This window comes from Elephas maximus, chromosome 3, assembly GCF_024166365.1.
Source record: "Elephas maximus indicus isolate mEleMax1 chromosome 3, mEleMax1 primary haplotype, whole genome shotgun sequence".
Taxonomy (NCBI): Eukaryota; Metazoa; Chordata; class Mammalia; order Proboscidea; family Elephantidae; genus Elephas; species Elephas maximus.
The window spans coordinates 30,320,489-30,334,737 of record NC_064821.1 but is presented as its reverse complement, the minus strand read 5'-3'; the positions used below and the strand labels follow the sequence as shown (position 1 = coordinate 30,334,737).

Below are 14,249 nucleotides of genomic sequence, written 5' to 3'. Positions count from 1 at the left end.
TGTTGGGAGTTCTTATGTGTTCAGAGAGCTAGGAGGAATGACTAAAGGTTTTCCCACATTCCTTATATTCAAAGGTCTTTCTCCACTGTGAATTGTTATATGTCTAGTGAGACGAGAGGAATGAATAAAGAATTTCCCACATTCCTTACATACATAAGGTCTTTCTCCACTGTGAGTTGTTATATGTCTAGTGAATTGTGAGGAATAACTAAAAGTTTTCCCACACTGCTTACATTTAAAAGGCCTCTCTCCACGGTGCATTTTTATGTGTTCAGAGAGATAGGAGGAACGAGTAAAGGTTTTCCCACATTCCTTACATTCATAAGGTCTTTCTCCACTGTGACTTGTTATATGTCTAGCGAGGTGTGAGGAATAACTAAATGTTTTTCCACATTCCTTACATTCAAAAGGCCTCTCTCCACTGTGAATTCTTATGTGTTGAAAGAGATAGGAGGAAAGAGTAAAAGTTTTCCCACATTCCTTACAATCATAAGGTCTCTGTACACTGTGAGTTTTTATATGTGTTGGGAGGTTTGAGGAATCACTAAATGCTTTCCCACATTCCTTACATTCAAAAGGCCTCTCTTCAGTATGAGCTGTTCTTCTATGTTTCATGAAGTGTGAGACTTGCCTATATGCTTTCCCACATTCCTTACATTTATAGGGCCTCTCTCCAGTGTGAGTTCTTATATGGGTAGTGAGGACTGAGGAACAACTAAAGCCTTTCCCACATTCCTTACATTCATAAGGCCTCTCTCCACTGTGAATTCTTGTATGTACAGTGAGGTGTGATGACTGATTGAAGGCTTTCCCACACTGATTACATTTATAAGGTTTCTCTCCACTGTGAATTCTTATGTGTTCAGATAGGTGATAGGAATAACAAAATGTTTTTCCACATTGCTTACACTCAAATGGCCTCTCTCCACTGTGAATTCTTACATGTTTAGTGAGGTACGAGGAACACGTAAATGCTTTCCCACATTCCTTGCATTTATACGGCCTCACTCCAGTGTGAACCCTTGTATGTTGACTAAGGGATGAGGCTTGACTAAAGGCTTTCCCACACTCCTTACATTCATAAGGCCTCTCTCCATTGTTAGCTCTTATATGTTGAGAAAAGGATGAGGCCTCACTAAATGCTTTTCCACATTCATTACATTCACAAGGCTTATCTCTATTATGAAATTTTTTATGTAAAATGAGGGGTGAAGGATGATTAACGGTCTGACAACATTCTTTACATTTATGCCTATGACCTCTCACATGTGTCCAAAGGGATGAAAAACTACACAAATCTTTCCCACATTTGCTACATTCATATTGTTTCTCACCAGTGAGTGCTGTCACAGAATTCTGAAGGGTTGAGATACAAATTAAGACTTTCCCACATACCTTACATTTACGGGATTTCTTTCCAGCACGAGTTCTCATAGGAGTGGTTACATGAGAGGGACAATTGCATACTTCTTCACATTCCTTAGACTGACAGGTATTGCATTCAGTGTGAGATCTGGCATGATAATTATGTGACAAGTGATCCATGAAAGTTTTTCCACACTCACAGCATTCAAAAGGATTTACTTCTCGAGGATTTCTCTTTAGCACAGTTTGATTTGGAATCCAGCTGAAGGTTTTCCCATACAGGTTGCCTTTACTGCTTTCACATAGGTTCTCTACTGTACGACTCCTGTTAAAAATAGGCAACTTGCTGTTGGAAATCAATTTTTCTCATTGCTCCATTAAGGAACACAGTGAAAGTATACAGTTTTTGCCCTGACTTATCTCATGTTTCATACATTAAATCATCTAGCAGAAATACTACCATTACTGTCACTGTTTTTCTAAAATATGTGGCATTCTGATAATTGTGTCCAAGTAAAAACTGATTCAAGAACTTAATATCGAACTCAAATTTATGAAAATGCTATATTGCGAAAATTCTCAGGACACGTAATTCTACAGATGAGTTTATATATATTGTTGATGGGTGCTGTTGAGTCGATTCTGCCTCACAGAGACCCCATGTACAACAGAATGAAATGTTGCCTGGTCCTGTGCCATGCTCCCACTCATTGCAATGTTTGAGCCAGTTGTTGCAGTCACTGTATCAATCCATCCCCTTGAGTGTCTTCCTGATTTTCGGTGACCCCCTGCTTTACCAAGCATTATGTATATATATTATATGTATAAACATATCTATGTATATATGTATACATACATACATATATTTTTATATATATATGTATATATATAAAAAGTCAGGACGCCTTAGGACTTTCTCCTGAGATACTGTTTTCTATCGCCTGATCGACCAAAACCAAACCCGTTACTGTCAAGTCAATTCTGACTCATCGGGACCCTATAGGACAACACTCACCTCAAATGTCTCTTCCAGATTTTATGCTGATCTTTACTGCCATACAATTTAGACACTTCTCCTAATATGGAGGACCAGGTGTTTTTCTTCATGAATTGCACCATTACATGTTCACTGAATAATATCTCTCCATCATTAAGGTTTTGAGAGACTGACCCAATAATTCAAGTTGAGGTTCACAATGTAAAACAAAAAGGAAGGGAATTATTAGAAAAATAGAACGGCTGCTACGAACAAACATTTTGTTATTTCACCACTTTGACAATGGTTAAACAATTTGCTAGGAAATGCATCCATGAGGATTGACAGTGATGGTGACAAAAATGGGTGTACTTAGTAGAGCTAACTAGAAAGATATTGGACACAATACACATGTTATATTAAAAAATGGAAAAAAGACTCCATAACCCAGGTGTAAAAGGACTGCTAAAGTCAGGAAGGTAAGCTCATATATCTGTAACATTGTGTCCTCAACCCAAAAGACTTTTTCTAGCTGATTAATGCAAATGTAATTCCCTCCTTCCAGGGCTGATCCTTCAAAAACTACTTGCTATCCTCATGCTTCCCAATAAAGTAGCCCTGGATGAGTCCTATCTCCACTGTCCTTGCTTCTCCAGCAAACCATATGGGTATAGTTGACATGGCGCTCACAGAGAAATGAATATCATGAGGGAAGACAATGCAGAGCAGTGAACATTTCAATGACACTGAGCCAATACTTTGCTCTTCAGGGTCTCTGAAGACGGGTAGGTGTGAGCAGCTCTGCAGCAAAACAATCATGTTAAACTTAGTATTAAACACAGTAAACCTCTCTACAAGGCCCCAAAAAACAGATCTCTCAGAGGCCCAAAGTGACCCCTGGAGCCAATATTACACTTACCACACTTAAACAGCTTCAAAGCCTTTAAACACAGGAGAGATGAAAACTTACTTTAACACATAGAGCTATATGTTCATGGGGAAGCCAGGATTTGTGAGCTCTATACAACAAGGACCCTGTTTTACTTTAACAATTTAATCCCATTCCTTAGCCCAAATACTGGAGCAAACTCAATGAGTAAAATATTTTTGTTCACTGAATGATTAAATTTTTTTTTAAAAATGATACCAATCTTACCCACAGAGGCCAGGTTTCTGAAGGTTTCCATCATTACATCCCTGTAGAGCTTCCTCTGAGCAAGATCCAGCAAAGCCCACTCTTCCTGGCTAAAGACCACAGCCACATCCTCAATGACCACCGAGTCCTAAAACATCCCACACATTCTGGATCAGCAAAGTACCATATATTCTAGTGTGTACAAGAATGAAAGTTGAGGCTCACTGTTCCGGGGAACTGAGCATTCATAGGGATTTGACACAAGGTTCTGTATTCTACAAGGTATACCCTAGGCTATAACCATCAGCCTTGTCCTTACACTAACTACATTCACCTCCTTACTGATTACACTCTGTCACATAGACTTCCAACACATTGAAGTAATCTCTTTACAGTTTGTGACAAACTGCAGTCTTACTCCCCTCTGTTTATGGTCTAGAACAGTTAGAAAACATACGGGAATCAGAGAAATGAGCTAATTCAGATCATCACTCCTTTCTCAACAACTTCACCTCCGTCCATTAAGACCCACAAGAACACTTAACAAAACATAAACCACAGGGTAAAGGAAAGATGAGGTATTAACACTTGGGAAACGCTGTAGAATGGCAGTGTTTCCTTGTGTCCATCACAGCCCTGGGAGGACCAGGGGCCCACATAAACAAGCTGATAATCCACAGCCCTGAGCTGGCCATATTTTCTTGAACAAATCTAGGAGATCAAGAGCTGGCAGGTCCATATGCTGAAAAAAGAATAATCTCTTGGAGAATTAGTGATTTGTACATGTCAGTCACCTATTTAAAAAAAAAAAAAATTACTCGTCATCCTCTGTCTCTTGCATAGGGACAGGCAAAAAAAAAAACCTCAGGGAAGAGACAGGAAACACAAGAACCCAGATCTCCCCAAAAGTCTCAAATTTTGAGACCTCATTCAATTTTACACCAATTATTTAGTGCCTGTTCCCTTCAACAAACATAAATTCAACACATAAACAGTCTAATGTAATAAGACAACAAAGATAACTACCTCTATAGAAACAATAGCATGTCCTTGTGCTTGCTGACTGAGAAGAGGTTATAATTCCCATTTTGTAATGACTGCACAACATGATGAACATAATTAGTGTCATCAAATTATACATGGAAGCATTGTTAATTCGCAAATGTTTATTTAACATTCTAAACCCTTCGCTGTCATTTCAAAAATGTTCATCGAGTCTTCACCATGAGTAGATTCCATCTCAAGAAACTACTTTATTTGCTCACCCATAAAAAGCAGCTCTGCATCTGTTAAAATTTTACCATGAGATTGGAGCAATTCAGTCACATCGACAGGCTCCACTTCTAATTCTAGTTCTCTTGCTATTTCCACCACATCTGCAGTAACTTCCTTCAGTGAAATCTTGAACCCCTCAAAATCATTCATGACGGCTGAAATCAACTTCTTCCAAATTCCTGTTCATGTGGATATTTTGACATCCTCCCACAAATCACGAATGTTCTTAATGACATCTAGAATACTGAATCCTTTCCAGAAGATTTTTAATTTACTTTGCCCAGATCTTTCAGAGGAATCACTACTATCTAGGACAGCTACAGCCTCACAAAATATATTTTTTGAATAATAAGACCTGAAAGTCAAAATTACTCCTTCATCCATGGGCTGCAGAATGGATGCTGTGTTGGCAGGCATGAAAGACACATTAATCTCTTTGTCCATCTGCCTCAGAGGTCTTGAGTCACCGCTCTCAATGAGCAATAATGTTTTGAAAGGGATCTTTTCTTCTGAGCAGTATGTCTCAACAGTGGGCTTAAAATATTCAGCCATTCTGAAAACACATGTGCTGTCATCTAGGCACTTCTGTTACCTAAAAGAGTATACGCGCAAGTAGCTTTAGCTTAACTCGGAAGGGCTCTAGCATTTTCAAAATGGTAAAAGAGCATTAGCTTCCACTTAAAGCCACCAGCTTGACCCTAACAAGAGAGTCAGCTTATCCTTTGACACATAGAAGCCAGGCATTGGCTTCTCTTTAGCAACGAAAGTCCTAGATGGCATCTTCTTTCAAAATAAGGCTGTTTTGTCTACACTGAAAATCTGCTCTCTACTGCAGCCACCTTCATCAATTACCCTAGTTAGATTTTATGGATAACGTGCTGCAGCTTCTACATCACAACTTGCTACTTCACCTTGCACTTTGATGTTATGGAGACGGCTTCTTTCCTTAAGCCTCATAAGCCACCCTCTGCTACCTTCAAATGTTTCTTCTCCAGCTTCCTCACTTCTCTCAGTCTTCATAGGACTGGAGGGAATTACAGCCCTGTTGGCTTAAGGTAATTTTGTGGTTTCCCCCTTTTCTAAGAACAAACAAGTCTGTCTTGGAAGAAATATAGCCAGAGTGCTCTTTGGAAGAGAGAATAGCGAGACTTCACCTTGCATACTTTTGGACATGTAATCAGGAGGGACCAGTCCTTGGAGAAGTTAAGAAATAAGAGGCAGTAAGGTAGTAATGCAGAGGTTCAGCAAAAAAGAGGAAGACCCTTGATAAGATGGACTGACACAGTGGCTGCAACAACAGGCTCAAACGCCGCAATCACTGTTAGGATGGCAAAGGACCCAACAGTATTTAGTTCTGTGTTACACAGGGTTGCTACGGGCACCTAACAATAGCAGTTCAGAAGGGCTTTTATACCTAAACTATTGATAACCTGGATCTTAGAAATTTACATTTATATTCACTGGAACAAGTGTTGTAAAAGCAAAATAATGGGTACAATTCAAGTGTCCATTCATGGCCATACAGTTAAAAACAAGAAAAAAACTAAGGTCAATCGTATACAGTATTCTGAAGTTTTGTAAGAGTTTAGATTTAAGGTCTCTATATTCTGTTAAGGAAACCCTGGTGGCGTAGTGGTTAAGTACTATGGCTGCTAGCCAAGAGGTTGGCAGTTCGAATCTGCCAGGCGCTCCTTGGAAACTCTATGGGGCCATTCTACTCTGTCCTATAGGGTCGCTATGAGTTGGAATAGACTTGACAGCAGTGGGTTTGGTTTTGACTTTTGGTATACAGTGTTGTGAAAAGATCACCAGGATAATTTGGTCATTAAAAAACAAGTGTAAATCCCATGCTATCTTTTGTGTAACAAACTAAGAGAAATAAAATTCTATCTGCTTCCTTATACATAAACACTGGCAAGATGCTTCAGACACTAACAAAGATGGTTATTTAAAGGAAGCTGGGGGAAGAGGGATGGCATGGGTGAGGACAAGAGTACGAACAAGTCTTAATAAGCTATATTTTTAAAATCATATTGAGTTTCAAACTTCAAATGTACTATCAATGGGAAAAATGTAATTTCAGTAAACTATATTTAAAAAAAATATTGTACTTTTAAACATAAGTTTTTACTTGGAATTCATGTTCATAATAAAACCATTTAATCGTATAGGACCCAACTGCTGTTAAATTCTCTAATACACTAATACATATCACAAAAGTATAAATTAAGAGCTCTCTTTTATAAACACAGTAACCAGGGATATCAGAGTCTGTAAATGCATTTTATCTTAGCCAGGAGAAGGTTGCTAAAATATGTAACACGTTAGAGGTTCTGCCGTGACTAGTTAAATGTAACTGAAGTCTTTAAGATCCATCTCAAGATTTAAGTACATTTTAGAGTAACTTTTACATCAGTTAAAATAGCCTCCTCTGTGTTTGAGAAGTTTATATCCATTAGATTGAAAAGTTCTCAGTAGAAACACACCAAATGATCTAGAAATTTTCTTCCAGTGGAAACTATAAACTCAAGAACTTAAATACATACATCTCATATTTGAGCTTCTCTAGCAAAAGAGAACACTTTAATTTTAGATTGTAATTCCAGGCTATGAAGAACAGTTAAATAATATAGGGATTAAACACCAGCTCTAGGAACAGGTCAGGGGACAAGGACCTAGATTGGGAGTTCATGCTTTCCATACACCCGCAAGCCTCAAGGCAAAAGCCTTCCCCATTTGGGTGGGGAGCATGAGGAACAATGGTCTGCAGATCCCACACAGGTTCCAGGTGAGCTCACTATCCCCAGGTTCATACCTTCAGTATTATTAGGAGAGCACGACCACCACGGAGAACACCATAAGCAGTCAGGGCCTTCACCCATGAACTCTCTTCCCCCTTTCCTAACCCATAACACAGTTTAAGAGGTAGAGTTATAGTTTTAGAACTGCACAGAACATGCTCCAGTGCTGGGGGAATTCAAGAAAACTGCTAAGAGAGATGGGATAAGGATGGCTCTGGAAGGCCAGGTTTCAGCCTCCACAGCTAAAGCTACTCCATATTCAGGCTCTGGTCAGAATACTCTGTCATTCAATACACAGCTCCAAGGCCCAAGGTGAGGATGTTAATGCCCCATGGTGCCAGTTCTGAGAGTCATATAGGGAAGGTCATCCCAGGCATCCAATTTTAAAAAGCCACATAGGTACAGAGGAACAGCCCAGTGACAGTGGAGCGGGGTGCTATGACTCAGTCCTCCTAGGACTCAGTCCTTGGCTTCCTCTGTCACCTTTTTTCTTTATTGAGGAACCACAGTCCTACAGCACGCAGCTGGTCCCCCAACAATTCATATCAAGCCTCAGATAACTCATGGTAAGAATAATTCATTTCCCTGTAGAACTCACCATTTCCTTGCTCCGACTTCTAGAAGTTTTGAGAGAACGTTGACTCTTAGCCCAAGAACCCACGTCAGTAAGAGCAATGTAAGTGGAAGCAGGGCACCGGGCAATCTGGAAGCAGATGAATAATGTTTGGTCCACACACTAATCAGAGAAGTTAAAATTGTACTTGTGATTAACAGATGTGCAGGACGGTCACCGTAAGCGCCCAACTGCCTGGACTGTACTGGTTCTCCCTGTACCACACTTGACACCTGAAATAGAACAAGGATGGAGAGGAAACAGTGTTGAGTAAGCAGGAAGTAACAGGTTTCTGGCTTCCTCCCGGGCTCCCACAGAGCTGTGCTGGTTCAAACCACTAAACTTTTGTTTAATAGCCAAGCGCTTTAACCACTGTGCTACCAGGGCTCCAAAATAGGGAAACACAAGCCAGTAAAAGCAAAGGTAATGGAGGCGGGGCCAAGATGGCTGACTAGGTAGAAGCTACCTCGGATCCCTCTTGCAACAAAGACTCGGAAAAAGAAGTGAATCGATCACATACATGACAATCTATGAACCCTGACCATCGAACACAGATCTAAAGAGTTGACCTCAGTGACAGAGACTCAGCCAATGCAACCACGCTGCACACTGACGCGGCTAAAGAGAGAACAAGCAACCACGGGGAAGCAGAGACTGTTCTCGGAGCCGGGAGCCAGCGTCCCAGTCAGAAAACCTTGGCGCTGGGCTTAGGACTGGGCATAGGGGAGCTGAGCACGGCATCCTGAGACGGCGCAAACACTGGACGCAGCCCTAGCCTCCTGAAGTGACCTCGGGGGACGCCCAGCCAGTGCATGCAGACAGCACAGCGACGCAGCTGACAGGAGGAGAAGTCACTGGGAGGCAGCAACTGGTTTTGAAGCCTGGAGTGCGGCATCCCAACCAGGGACCCTTGGCACTGGGCTTTGGACTGGGAGCGGAGGAACTGACCACGGCTTCTGACACAGCACAAGCACAGGACATGGGCCTGACCCTTGGGGGCAATCTCGATCCAGCCAACGCACACAGGCTACACACCCCTCGGGAATCTCAGATAAAACAGTCATCACCAAGCAAGATAAGTAACTTTGTCTATATTCCTGGGTGCTACTCTCTCCTATCTATCTGATCCCTACCCTCCCCTTCCCAGGTGGCTTCATTAACGTTGGAATTTCCTAGGCCAGAGAGTGAAGTGCTATGCGGTTTGTTTGTTTGTTTTTTGTCTTTTCCTAACCCATTCTCCCGCCCTGAGAGAAGCAGCTACAAAAAACCCAGGGACCAAAACTCCTTCCCTGACTTCCCAAAACTGGACTAAAAATACAGAACCAGCTCCAGCCAAGTATATGAGATCCACGGTCTTGGGCTTTCATCCCTACAGGGAACAAGGTGGCTATTATAATGCAAAGGCAATTCTGATAGGGATCTGATTGTAATTGTTTTAGCGGATTACTGGAAAGACAAGTTTCCCAGGTCTGATATCTCTGAGTATTAAAAAGAGCCCTCACTGACCCACAACGGGGAACTGAGGGCTGAAGCTCCCCCCAGACCACCTAGCCTTCTGCCTTAGGGGTCTGAGGATGGTAACACCTACCAATCTGTAGAGGTACATGCATTGGGTACCTGAAGTACAGCTGCAGAGCCCACCCACCAAAGTGCTTTAGGAATAGAGACACATCTACCTTACTGGCACTGGCGGGAACCCTGTCAGCATCCTGCCCACCCCCACGGAGTGTGACCCCCTGCTGTTACTAGAATCTGGTGCACACAACTATCACCACTACTCCTCTAGGTGGATAGATGACAGTCTGCACCACACACTTGGTGACCCAAAATCAGATTCTACTAAAGAATAGTGAATGGACTCTTAGGCTTATATATCTGGTAACAGCCCAAACCAGCTGGTAATAGGACATAAGTGATTCAAGGGCTACAACAATCAAAACAGCCCAATCTAGTAGCCCATCTACGTACAATGAAAAGAAACAAAACAAGATAAGACTAAGTGAGCAAATATAAAGTAAATCATTACAATATCGTATAGATAGCTCGGAGACAGCAGTCGATATCAAACCACATAAAGAAATATACCATGATTGCTTCTACAACTCCCAAAATTAAAGAATCAAACTCTTTCCCAAATGAAGATACAATCCTGGAATTGCCAGATACAGAATATAAAAAACTAACCTACAGAATGCTTCAAGATATCAGGGATGATGTCATAAATGAAATAAGGCAAACTGCAGAAAAAGCCAAGGAACAAACTGATAAAACAGTTAAAGAAATCAAAAAGATTATTCAAGAACATAGTGGAAAAATTAATAAACTGCAAGAATCCACAGAGAGACAGCATTCAGAAATCTAAAAGATTAACAGTAAAATTACAGAATTAGACAACTCAACAGGAAGTCAGAAAAGCAGAATCGAGCAACTGGAATGCAGAGTGGGGGACCTGGAGGATACGGGAATTGACACCAATATAGTTGAAGAAAAATCAGATAAAAGAATTTGAAAAAATGAAGAAACCCTAAGAATCCCGTGGGATTCTACCAAGAAGAATAACTTGCGTGTGACAGGCGTTTCAGAACAGGGAGGGATAACAGAAAATACAGAGAGAATAGTTGAAGATCTGTTGGCAAAAAACTTCTCTGACATCATGAAAGACGAAAGGATTATCTATCCAAGGTGCTCATCAAACCCCATATAAGACTGATTCCAAAAGAAAATCACCAAGACATATTATCATCAAACTTTCCAAAACCAAAGATAAAGAGAAAATTTGAAAAGCAGCCAGGGAGAAAAGAAAGGTCTCCTACAAAGGAGAATCAATAAGAATAAGTTCAGACTACTCAGCAGAAACCATACAGTCAATAAGGCAATGGGACGACATATACAGAGCACTGAAGGAGAAAAACTGCCAGCCAACGATCATATATCCAGCAAAACTCTCTCTCAAATATGAAGGTGAAATTAAAACATTTACACATAAACACAAGCTTAGAGAATTTGCAAAAACCAAACCAAAGCTACAAGAAATACTAAAGGAAATTGTTTGGTCAGAAAATCAATATCAGATACCAGCACAACACGAGGTCACAGAACATCCTGATATCAACTCAAATAGGGAAATCACAAAAACAAATTAAGATTAATTGGAAAAAAAAAGAAAAAAATGCTCAAAACAGGGAATCACTGAAGTCAATATGTAAAAGATCACAATAATCAAAAAGAGGGACTAAACACAAGAGGCACAGAACTGCCATATGGAGAGGAAAACAAGGCGATATAGGGCAATACAAGTTAGGTTTTTACTTAGAAAAATAGGGGTAAATATTAGAATAAAAAAATATTAAGGTAACCACAAAGAGGTATAACAATTCCATAACTCAAAATAAAAACCAAGAAAAACATAATGACCCAGCAAACATAAATTCAACTACTATGAAAATGAGGAACACACAATTTACAAAGAAAAACGTCTCAGCACAAAAAAGTAAGTGGAAAAAAGAAATTGTCAACAACACACACAAAAAGGCATCAAAATGACAGGACTAAACACATATTTATCTATACCTAACGCTGGACGTAAATGGACTAAATGCACCAATAAAGGGACAGAGACTCTCTGACTAGATAAAGAAACATGATCTGTCTACATGCTGCCTACAAAAGACACACCTTAGACTTAGAGACACAAACAAACTAAAACTCAAAAGATGGAAAAAAATACATCAAGCAAACAACAAGCGAAAAAGAGCAGGAGTAGCAATATTAATTTCTGACAAAATAGACTTTAACGTTAAATCGACCACAAAGGATAAAGAAGGACACTACATAATGTTTAAAGAGACAACTGACCAGGAAGATATAACCATATTAAGTATTTATGCACCCAATGACAGGGCTGCAAGGTACATAAAACAAACTTTAACAGAACTGAAAAGTGAGATAGACACCTCCACAATTACAGTAGGAGAATTCAACACACCACTTTCGGAGAAGGACAGGACTTCCAGTAAGAAGCTCAACAGAGACACGGAAGACCTAATTGCTACAATCAACCAACTTGACCTCATTCACTTATACAGAACACTCCACCCAACAGCTGCAAAGTATACTTTTTTTTCTAGCGCACATGGAACATTCTCTAGAGTAGACCACATATTAGGTCATAAAACAAACCTTTGCAGAATCCGAAACATTGAAATATTACAAAGCATCTTCTCAGACCACAAGACCATAAAACTGGAAATCAATAACAGAAAAATCAGGGAAAAGAAATCAAATGCTTGGAAACTGAACAATACCCTGCTCAAAAAAGACTGGGTTATAGAAGACATTAAGGAGGGAATAAAGAAATTCATAGGATGCAACGAGAATGAAAACACTTCCTATCAAAACCTCTGGGACACAGCAAAAGCAATGCTCAGAAGTCAATTTGTATTGATAAATGCATACATACGTAAAGAAGAAAGAGCCAAAATCAGAGAACTGTCCCTACAACTTGAACAAATAGAAAGCGAGCAACAAAAGAATCCATCACGCACCAGAAGAAAACAGATAATAAAAATTAGAGCTGAACTAAATGAGTGAGAGAACAGAAAAACAATTGAAAGAATTAACAAAGCCAAAAGCTGCTTCTTTGAAAAAATTAACAAAAGAGATGAACCACTGGCCAGACTGACTAAAGAAATACAGGAAAGGAAACAAATAACCCAAATAAGAAACGAGATGGGCCATACCACAACAGACCAACTGAAATTAAAAGAATCATATCAGATTATTATGAAAAATTGTACTCTAACAAATTTGCAAACCTAGAAGAAATGGATGAATTCCTGGAAAAACACTACCTACCTAAATTAACACAATCAGAAGTAGAACAACTAAATAGACCCATAACAAAAAAAGAGACTGAAAAGGTGATCAAAAAACTCCCAACAAAAAAAACTCTGGCCCGGACGGCTTCACTGCAGGGTTCTACCAAACTTTCAGAGAAGAGTTAACACCACTACTACTAAAGGTATTTCAAAGCATAGAAAATGATGGAATACTACCTAACTCATTCTATGAAGCCACCATATCCCTGATACCAAAACCAGGTAATGACACCATAAAAAAAGAATATTACAGAGCTATATCCCTCATGAACATAGATGCAAAAATCCTCAACAAAATTCTAGCCAACAGAATTCAGGAACATATCAAAAAAAATAATCCACCATGACCAAGTGGGATTTATACCAGGTATACAACGCTGCTTTAATATTAGAAAAACCACTAGTGTAACCCACCATATAAATAAAACAAAAGACAAAAACCACATGATCTTATCTATTGATGCAAAAAGGCATTTGACAAACTCCAACACCCATTCATGGTAAAAACTCCCAGCAAAATAGGAATTGAAGGAAAATTCCTCAACATAATAAAGGGCATCTGTACAAAGCCAACAGCCAACAACACTCTAAATGGAGAGAGCCTGAAAGCACTTCCCTTGAGAACGGGAACCAGACAAAGATGCCCTTTATGACCACTCTTATTCAACATTGTGCTAGAGGTCCTAGCCAGAGCAATTAGGCTAGACAAGGAAATAAAGAGCATCCGGATCGGCAAGGAACAAGTAAAACTATCTCTATCTGCAGATGACATGATCTTATACACAGAAAACCCTAAGCAATCCTCCAGAAAACTACTGAAACTAATAGAAGAGTTCGGAAGAGTCTCAGGTTACAAGATAAACATACAAAAATCACTTGGATTCCTCTACATCAACAAAAAAGAACATCAAAGAGGAAATCACCAAATCAATGCCATTCACAGTAGCCCCCAAGAAGATAAAATACTTAGAAATAAATCTTAACAAAGATGTAAAAGACCTATACAAAGAAAACTACAAAGTACTAGTGCAAGAAACTAAAAGGGACCTACATAAGTGGAAAAACATACCTTGCTCATGGATAGGAAGACTTAACATACTAAAAATGTCTATTCTACCCAAAGCCATCTATACATACAATGCACTTCTGATCCAAATTCCAATGACATTTTTTAATGTGATGGAGAAACAAATCACCAACTTCATAT

At 39.7% G+C, this 14,249-nt stretch overlaps 1 protein-coding gene across 2 annotated transcripts in view; it reads right to left on the bottom strand.

Annotated features, from left to right (window-relative positions):
• LOC126072186 (zinc finger protein 699-like) overlaps positions 1-14,249 on the bottom strand; it is a 317,390-nt gene that overhangs the window by 281,491 nt on the left and 21,650 nt on the right. For both annotated transcript variants that reach the window (XM_049876965.1, XM_049876966.1), the window contains exon 2: positions 8,151-8,398. The gene's annotated coding sequence lies outside the window, so the exon portion shown is untranslated. The remainder of the gene's footprint in view (positions 1-8,150; positions 8,399-14,249) is intronic.